This window comes from Bidens hawaiensis, unplaced genomic scaffold, assembly GCF_021521415.1.
Source record: "Bidens hawaiensis isolate Kalapana, Puna unplaced genomic scaffold, B.hawaiensis_p1.1 tig00022676_1, whole genome shotgun sequence".
Classification (NCBI taxonomy): domain Eukaryota; kingdom Viridiplantae; phylum Streptophyta; class Magnoliopsida; order Asterales; family Asteraceae; genus Bidens; species Bidens hawaiensis.
The window spans coordinates 113,537-124,197 of NW_027493539.1; positions in this window are offsets into that span (position 1 = coordinate 113,537).

Below are 10,661 nucleotides of genomic sequence, written 5' to 3' on the forward strand. Positions count from 1 at the left end.
TGGCAAGTAGTTTTGTAAAGTAGAAAGATTAGGATTGACTTCGATTTCTCAAATACCAATTCTAACAACTTCGGGTGGTTGTAGTTAACTCACACAACCTCCCCTTGGTTGATTTATGTAGGTTATAATTACGCATTACTTTAACATATGACTTCTTTAACTAACATGATATCCTAAGCAAAGCCAATTTCGGATTACCAAGACTTAGAGAAATACATCATAACTTACATCTCATCATTTCTAAGTACAATATAAGGATCCATGTTTCGATAATGTATTAAAGTATTTCTATCTTTCAAGAACATGAGTGGATCATGAACGATTGCCAATAGAATTGACAACCACCAACTTTGAATTAGTGATTTAAGATGGTGAAACATTTCACATCAAAAGATTATTGTAATATGACCATGTACTTTACTAGACTACACCACATGTTTTGTATAATTATCAAGTAAAACAAAGCCTTTTCATAGATTTTAGATGGTAAAAGGAGTTTAGCTCATAATGAGCATGATGATAAACATTAGAATGAATGATGATAACAAATACATGATTAAACTTGGAACAATCTAACCAAATGTAGATGAATATTCCTTCTTAATGGTGATGATGATGGATGATGATGATAGTTGATGGTGATGGCCTCCAAGCCTTCAAAATCTTCACTAAGTCTTCTATGTGAGTGTTAGTGTGTGTTTTTATAAGAGAAACCGGATATAATTTTTTTCAAGGCACACTAAATGAGTGCAACATGAGCTACTATTTATAGGCAATCTGGAGAGAAAGGCACGGCCCCGTGTCCACGTAGGCACGCCCCCGTGCTTTTTAGTGACATGTGCTAAATTCATTTTGTCTTTTCTGGTAGACTTCCACGGCCCCGTGGTCAAGGGGCACGGCCCCGTTTTTTTGTTCCTAGTTTTTGTCTTTTGTAGATTTTTGTCTTTTCTGGTGTTTAGAAGCATGGGGCGTGTTTCTTGAGGCATGGGGGCGTGTTTCTTTGCTTTTCTTGTGTTTTCTTCTGTTTTTCTTTGTCTTTTTTCTTGTTTCTTCGTTTGGGGCTTGGTTTCACCTGAAATTATATTTTATTATGATAAGTAGCCGTTTATGCTATGTTATTTGATAGAAATTGCAGTTTTTAGAGATTATTTGATGCCGAAAAGATGTATAGTTTTATGTACATCAAACATCCCCACACTTGAAAATTGCTTGTCCTCAAGCAATCTGTTTATAAATATTCTCTAAAAACAGCAAACTTATATTATAACCATTTATTAAGTGAGCTCCAAGGAAATGGAAACAAAATAACCAATCTTAATTCGTATTAGTGATAAATAAAAAAGAAAATTTTGTTTTTATGAGCTTCCGTTTATGCAAAACGTCACTTTCTCACAATGTTCACTCTCACTCGGTTTTATATCTGATCATACCTGTGATGTATGTATGTGAACACTCTTAGTAATAATGCAACCTGTGATAAATAAGCTTGTAACAAGTTCAAATCTCCACCTTTGTGAAGGGTTGCATAGATCAGAAGGTAATACCGGTTGGTTTTGTGTGAGTTGGGATTTTTATTAATTTGTGGTTGATAAGAGCTCTTGGTTGAGGATGGTAAATACAACTTTTCTGGTAATCGGGGATTCTGAGATGTCTTCGATGGTTAGCTTTTCATCCCGATTATTATTATTATTATTTTTAGAGACCTAGTGACTCTTTTAAGGTCAGATCGTCAAGACCAGTTTTGTCGAGGATGTGGATCAGTTCTTTCTCAATTCTGTTCTGAACATAACTTCCAACTCTAGTGGATCGTTCGACTTTGAGCCTAATAGCCCCCACCCTCATTAGTTCGGTATATTAATGCTGAGACTGAGTTTGAATTTTTCTACATCTTCCTTCGTGGGACCAATTTCTGCAACCTACGCATCGTTCGTATCTTTTCGCTTTTCTCTTCATTGCGTTTTTGGAAATTCCACAAAATGATGGCCTTTGTTCGTCTTAGCACCACTTTTTCCTCACCTCATTGCTAAAGAGAAAGATTCTCTCCCTAAGCTCTGGGGGCAACCTAGGTTTTGTGAAATGTATGCAGCAAAGGAAATTGAAATCGAAAGAATGCATTTCCAGTTCTTTAGGGTCTGCCGGTAAAAGACCAGTGTTGTATTTTACCGGTGACATGGATAAAGTGGTAGGGTTTTGGTTAAGGTTTTTGGGTTTGGAGAATGGTTTGAGGGAAAGGAGATATAATTACCTTCTTCTTTATACAACGCTTCGTACGGTCTTGAAATGAATAGTTGGGACAAGTTCTAAATCACACGAAACATATGACTCACTCAAAACTTCCGAAAAAATATTTATATGGCGTGAGGTTTATCTCACAATAACGGAGGAATTGGGTATTAACGCCATATTTTGCATAAATTTATTCTCAATATTACAAAACTTCTTTTTACTTTTTCACTTTCCTTTGTTTATTGGAGTAATGATTGGTTATTTGCGAAAAAATTTTCTTGGATTTCTCTTCAGGTTTTATAAAAATAATCTTTGTTTGCTACAAAAATATTTGTTGATTAGAGAATTTTTATAATTATTTGAAAAAACAATTGGTCAAGTAATTCCCCTCCCCATACTTGAATCTCACATTGTCCTCAATGTTGAAAGATTCATGAAAAGATAAAAATTCTAATTGAGTATAGTGGGTTAAAATGGAGAGTTACTTCCCTACGGTTTAACGAAATTTTGACAGAGCGTCCCCTGTTTATCGTTCGTTTTCCTGTTTTTTGTACATGTATAAAATAAAACCACAAACAACCACAAACAACCAAGCATAAACTGCTAAAAATTGGGTATGGAATCATCCATCCCTTGCCCTATCGGGCTAAATTAGTACCTACCATAATGTCTTTGGCACCCAAGGCCATAAAAGTATTCAAACCAACAAATAAACAAACAAACAAGTACGACAAAAAGTAAATTGTTTAAAACACACATAATAATAACGTCATAAAATACTCCCAGCCCATGCCCATGCCCGACCTACCGTGCCGCCAGTCATCAGTTACCCGTGTTCGGGTCAAATGGTCCCCACTGTCTGTCCATGCGATAGCCCAACCGATCAATCTCTCGCCTCGTCTCCTCATACTCTGCTGCTCTCTATGCGTCCGAGGCTGCAATCTGGCTTGTGATCCTGTCAAATGAGGCGGTAGAGTTAGATGAGATTTGATTAATGAGTCCATATAGACCCTCGAAAGAATATCGGCTGTCGTATGACGAGCTGGGGCTGGCCCCTGATGAAGATGAGCCTCCTCCCTGATGGTAGGTACAGCGGCGGTACTGTCTGGGCGGTAATCCTCTCCTCTCGTGCACATCCTGAAGCATCATTTCTGCAGGGTCTTCGGGATCCCAAACCTGGTTATTTATGTCACAAAATCTCCACACATCTGGGTTCCGCCCGATTTGCTGAATCATCTGCATGCTTTCACAATAGACAAGGCTGAGGGCTATCGGATCTGGGATTCGGGTCTCTTCTGTGTCTGCATTGTATGCCCTGTAAAGGTTATAAATCCACGGGCCATCAAAAATCAGGGTATTTCCTTTGGCAGCTGCATTTGTCATGAAAAGCTTGCAGAATAACATTGTGATGTTGCAATGTATATCATTCTTCATGCAGTAAAGTGCCCAAAGATCTCTCAAGTTAACGACCCCCTCACTTTGTCCTCGAGCCGTGGCAGTGTGACTGAGCATACGGTGAATGTATCTTATGAGAGGGTCACGTAGTGCTGTGCTCTTTGAGACATTTGCATTGTATTCTTCAGTACCATAACTTAGTTATTCCCAAGCGTCTAATCGTGTGTTTCCTGCTTCATCTTCATCATCAGCATCTTCATTTGCAAACTTTGTTTTAGCATTAAACCAAATGTCTGAGTCAGTTTCCTCGGTTGTGTATATTCCCAGATCAATTCCCAGTTGGGTGACTGATGTTGTGTACCATTCACCCCCCATCTAAACTCGATTGCATCTTCATCCCATATGTCAAATTTCTTCTTCTTTATGTTGAAAGAGGCCAAGAACTCATTTGTCAGTTTTGTCACTGCCTTTCCCGTTTGTTCAAAGACTCATTTCCACGGCCCATTCACAAATGTGTTGTATCGGTCCCATTGGTTAACTTGGCGCAATGTATCTTGGTAAGCGTAGAAATTTGGTTCTGGGAATCGTCTATTTAAGTAGGTTAGTCTTGCATTAGCCTGTCTGTCTCTTGCCCTTCGTCCGGTGAAGACTAAGAATGCATGAACATCGTCTCCATACTCGGCCATCTTCAATTTATACCCAAATTGGTCAAAATTCATCAAAAATTTTCAATACGCTAGAACAGAGAGCAAAGCACGGCGGTGTGCTTTCAGAAGCACGGCCCCGTGCTGTTGCTACTGCTTCAGTTTCCTTTGGTTTTAACTTTTGGTTGACCACGATTCATGTGTTTTTAATACTAATTTCTACCCTATTCATATTCGAACCCTCGTTTCTTAACCGGTTATAACAATTGGGTTTATTAGTTTTGTTTTTTTGGTATTCATCTCAAGATCCAAAACCCGAATTGTTCCTTTCAATTAAACCTTAACAATCAAACTCTCAACAATCCATTCATCCTATACTAGTAGAATAACCCATATTATTTTCGGGTTTAGACCCTATTTGGTCAATTCGAGAGATTTTAGGGTTAAACTAAACCTAAAATGATGAATTTAAACAATACAATTGTTAAATTAACATACCTTTTGTACAGAATTGAAGATTTGATGAAGAAGTTAGTGTAATATGGAATGGTCGGCGACTTTTCGTCCAGAAATGAAGTGGGTGTTAGGGTTGATGTTTGGGAAAAGTTATTTTAATGTTTTAAAAATCGTAACTGTTCTGGGGTCAAAAGCACGGCGCCGTGCTTTTGGAAGCACGGTACCGTGCTGCATGATGCAGACAGTATTTCTTTTGATTTTGTTTATTTGTCGACCTGGTTCGTTTTTAACTGATTTTTTTTGCTGGTTAGTTTAATATAGTAATTAAAAGTCCTAAATTTCATTAAAACATAAAACATAAAGTTATAATTAAACATAGTAGAAATGAAAAGTACAACAACAATCCTAGATTCTAACACATAATACTAGTGGGAAAACTTCAACGCGAAACAAAGTCGGGACTTCAACGACCACCATTCCATTCCCGAACAAGTCTTGAATGTGTGGTGGTGCTCGTTTGGCTTCCAAGAGCTCGGAAAGCTTTTTGTTGAGCTTAATGATTTCTCGGTTGAGAAAGTTGAGCTTGGAAGCCACATATTTGTGGTGGCCATCCACAACATGGAAGTTTTCAAACCTAAGCATTTCGACTTTGTTGATTAACTCGACTACCCGAGCTTCGGTTTGAATGTTGCTTTCAACTTGATCTCTCATGATGCGTTGTAGCCTCATGACCTCTTCCTCAAGGTATGAGGAGGATTCATGTTTCTTGCCTTTCCTCACTGGCCTCCATTCAACCTTCTTGCTTTCCCTTCCAGTAATGTTGTGATTGGTGTGAATGGAATAGTGAGTTTATTCATGCATTATATAGAGATTGGAAAGTCGAACACGGCCCCGTGCTTTCCGAAGCACGGCCCCGCGCTGCAATAGGAATAAATGTGTCTGAGTCAGAGAATTGTACGGAGTCAGCGCGTATCATGCTGAAGATTCTAGGGTGACCGCGGCCCCGTGCTTAGGGAAGCACGACCCGTGCTTTTTGTCAGAGATAATTTTCTTGTAATATTCCGCCAAATGTGAGAGCTGAAATTCTTAGAATGATGTTTAGTATGATAATATAGAAGTTTAGTCATCCTAAAAATTATTTCATTAAAATTAAAAGGTCCTAAAACAACAACGGGATAAGCCCGGTTTTCCTAAAATTACGAAAATAATCAGGTTAAGCCCGAAATCCTAACACATTGTGCGTAATGCACTTGTTTATACATAAAAATAGAAAATTAAGTTTCCTAGATGTCTCCGAAAGGCCATCCTCCTCCGAATGGTCCTGGTGGTGGAAAGTATGTGAAACTTAGAACTTGAAATTAGAGTTGTTCATTGATGTCTCGGAGTTCCATTTTCATATTTTCCACTGATTCGGTGAGTTGAACGAGGCGCATCTCAGCAAGGAGATTCATTTCGGTGAGCTCTTTGACGAGTTATTGAAGTTTCAAGAGGAGCTCCGTTTTGGAAACATGGCGGGCATCGTTTCTTGGGTGTCGGGAAACGGGGATTGCTTCACTTATTTCATTCGGCATGTTGAATTTTAAGAGATTATTGGTTTGGTTTTGGTTGGTGAAAGGAATGCAATGACACAAGATGCCTTTTATAGCCAACCAGTATCCTAAGCACGGCCCCATGCTTTTGGAAGCACGGCCCGTGTCTTTGTTCTGACAATTCTGTTACAAACCAGTCTGACTGAGATTTTTGTAGCGAAGATTCCGATTCGCGATTTTTGGCACGGGAACGTGCTTTTGGAAGCACGCCCCCGTGTTTTTTTTTGTTTTTTTATAATAAAGCTTATGTATTTACAAGGCCGAGTTTTTTGAAGGTCTTGGCCAGACCTTGTTTCCTTGATTTCCTATTAAGGGAGTTGGAGGGCCAATACCTCCAGAACTTCTTCAAATGGTCCATCGATATATGGCTTTAATCGATGTCCATTTACTTTGAACTTTTGGCCATTTGAATTTGAGATCTCAACTGTCCCATAGTCAAAAACTGATTCAACTGTGTATGGACCTGTCCATCGAGATTTCAATTTTCCTGGGAAAAGGCGTAGACGAGTGTTGTATAACAGTACACGGTCACCAGCTTGAAATTTCTTGTTTCCCTTTAAATGGGCGTCGTGCAGGCATTTAGTCTTTTCCTTGTAAGACCAAGACTTTTCATAGGCCAATGTTCTCAGTTCCTCGAGCTCGTGAATTTGATCTTTCCGGTTTATGCCGGCGGACGTTAGATCAAAGTTTACTTCTCTGAGGGCCCAGTAGGCTTTGTGTTTTAATTCTACTGGTAGATGACATGCTTTCCCGTAAACGAGTTTGAAGGGTGTCGTTCCTATGGGGGTTTTGTAAGCCGTCCTGAGGGCCCACAAAGCGTCATCTAACTTTTCTACCCAATTCTTGCGATTCATTTCTATAGTTCTTTGTAAAATCCTTTTAATTCCTCGATTTGAGACCTCTACTTGCCCAGTAGTCTGGGGATGATATGGTGTTGCCAGTCCGTGGTGTACCCCATATCGTGCTAAGACTTTGTTCATTATAGTGTTGCAGAAGTGGGTACCTCTGTCGCTGATTAGGGCATTTGGAGTGCCGAATCGTGAAAATAACTTTTTCAGAAACCTTACAACCACTCGAGCATCGTTAGTGGGAAGAGCTTGTGCTTCTACCCATTTAGATACGTAATCGACTGCTACAAGGATGTATTTATTTCCGAATGAGTCAGGAAATGGGCCCGTGAAATCTATTCCCCATACATCAAAGATTTCACAAATTTGAATGCCTTTTTGAGCCATCTCATTTTTGGATGAGATGTTCCCAGCTCTTTGACAAGCATCGCATGCTTGGATCAAAGTATGTGTATATTTGTATATGGTGGGCCAGAAGAATCCTGCATCAAACACTTTTCTGACCGTAGTGGCGGTACCGTGGTGTCCACCAGTTGGTCCTTCATGGCAGTGTTTGAGAATATCTAAGGCTTCCTTGCCTGCTATCACCTACGAATAACTTGATCCGCGCCTATCCTAAACAAGTATGGATCTTCTCAGAAGTAGAACTTAAGGTCGGAGAAGAATTTCTTCCGCTGTTGATGAGTAAGCCCTTTTCTTAGGATTCTACAAGCTAGGTAGTTTGCGAAGTCGGTATACCAAGGACTTTCGTCTTCCTCCTCTATGACTGCTTGAATGCGCATGAGAATTTCATGTGGGAAATTATCGTTGATAATTTTCTTGTGAAGTTCTTCTGAAGCTGGGCATTCTAAACGTGAGAGGTGGTCTGCGGCGACATTTTCTGGTCCCGTTTTGTCTTTGACTTCTATGTCGAATAAGTCTGGATTTGGCATCTTGCTTGTTGAAGAGGTAACGTATTGCGGCGTGGTTGGTGTAAACTATGGTTTTGGAAAGAACTAGGTAGGATATAAACTTCTCAAAAGCAAAAACTACTGCTAGTAACTCTTTTTCTGTTGTGGTGTAATTTTCTTGTGCATCATTAAGAGTTTTACTGGCATAGTAAATTGGGTGAAAGTGTTTTTCCTTGCGTTGTCCGAGTACGGCTCCAACTGCAAAGTCACTTGCATCGCACATGATTTCGAATGGAAGGGTCCAATCGGATGTAGTCTTGATTGGTGGGTTGACAAGTTTGTCTTTTAATATGTTGAATGATTCAACACATTCGTCAGAGAAGACGAATGGTGCGTCTTTCTCCAGAAGTTTGGTCATAGGTCTAGCAATTTTGGAGAAGTCTTTTATGAAGCGGCGGTAGAAGCCTGCATGACCTAGAAAACTTCTAATGGCTTTTACTGAGGTTGGCGGTGGAAGTTTGGATATGGTTTCTATTTTGGCTCTATCAACTTCTAGTCCTTCTAGAGAAATCTTGTGACCGAGAACAATGCATTCCTTTACCATGAAGTGGCATTTTTCCCAGTTGAGCACTAGATTTACTTCTTCACATCTGGTTAACATTTTGTCGAGGTTGTTTAAACAATGATCGAAGGAATCTCCAAAGACTGAGAAGTCGTCCGTGAATACTCCATAGAGTTTTCGATCATTTCATGAAAGATGGCCACCATGCATCGTTGGAAGGTGGCTGTAGCATTACATAATACAAATGGCATTCTTCGATAGGCGAAGGTTCCGTATGGAAATGTAAAGGTGGTTTTCTCCTACTCTTCAGGAGCAATGGGAATTTGGAAATATCCGGGAAATCCGTCAAGAAAACAGTAGAACATTTTTACAGATAATCGCTCAAGCATTTGATCGATGAAAGGAAGTGCAAAATGATTTTTTCTTGTGGCGTCATTAAGCTTCCGGTAGTCAATGCAAACTCGCCAGCCTGTGATGGTTCTCATTGATATAAGCTCGTCCTTCTCGTTCATTACGACCGTCATTCCTCATTTCTTGGGTACTACTTGAACGGGACTTACCCAAGGTGAATCCGAGTCGGATAAATTAATCCGGCGTCTTGCAGTTTGATTACTTCCTTCTTCACCACATCTTACATGTTGGGATTGAGTTTGATGTTGGACCACGGGTTTGTAGTCTTCCTCCATGTGGATTTTGTGAGTACAAAAGGAGGGACTGATGCCCTTGATATCCATGATCTTCCATGAGATTGCCTTCTTATGGTTCTTAAGAACCTTAAGAAGTTCGTCTTTCTCTTCTTTAGAAAGGTGAGACGAAATAATTACTGGGAGTTGAGAGTCTTTCTCTAGAAAGGCGTATTCGAGATGTTTTGGTAGTTCTTTTAACTATAAGGCTGGTGGTTCTTCGATTGATGTTTTTGATTTTTCGTTGCATTTAGTGATCTCATATACTACTTCTGATGCTTCCTGATAATTTTCATTGATATTTTCGTTTTCTAACATGGGTGTGTTGAGTGTTTTGTCTAAGACTTGTGTTTCTAGCGGTGTATTAATGGAGGAATCTCGCATATAGCAACTTACGATGGAATCTATGATGTCAACACAGTATAATGTGTCATCGTGATGTTGCGGATATTGCATAGATTTTCCTATGTCAAAAGTGATTGCCTCGTCATTGACCATAAGAGTGAGCTTGCCGGTGCAAACATCAATAATAGCCTTTGCGGTGGCTAAAAAGGGTCTTCCTAAAATTAGAGGTACACTTTTGTCTTCCTCCATGTCTAGAATCACAAAATCTACTTGGAAAACAAATTTGTCAATTTTGACAAGCATGTTTTCAACAATGCCCCGAGGATATTTAACAGATCGGTCAGCTAATTGAATGCTCATGCGGGTGGGCTTTTGTTCTCCTACCCCTAGTTTTGCGAAAACCGCATAAGGCATTAAATTAATACTAGCTCCTAGGTCGGCCAGGGCATTGCTAACAGACAAATTTCCTATGAGACAAGGGATAGTAAAGCTCCCTGGATCGGTCATTTTTGTTGGCAGCTTGCTTTGTAGGATTGCTGAACATTCTTCACTTAGGGTGACATGTGAGAGCTCCTCCAGCTTCTTTTTGTTTGCCAGCAATTCTTTGAGAAACTTGGCATATTTTGGCATTTGAGCGATGGCTTCGACAAAATGGATGTTGATATGGAGTTGTTTGAAAAGTTCTAGAAACTTCCCGTACTGAGCTTCCAATCATTCCTGCTTCAGTCTTCCAGTGTATGGAATAATTGGAACATAAGTTCGGACTAGCTCCTTGGGTTGTATGGTGCCTGTCAGGGTTATTCTTTCCTGTGTTTCATCAGGAGGCTCCTTTTCCGTTATTGGTTATGAAGTTGGTGAGGCAACAGTGGTTATACCGCTTCAGAGTGTAACGGCGTTGGCTGTTGCATTCGGGTTGGTGATTGTGTTGCTTGGAAGAGTTGCCAGGTGGTCTTTCGGATAATTGTCGAGCAATTTGTCCGATTTGAGTTTCTAGATTCTGTAGTGATGCTTGTTGACTTTTGA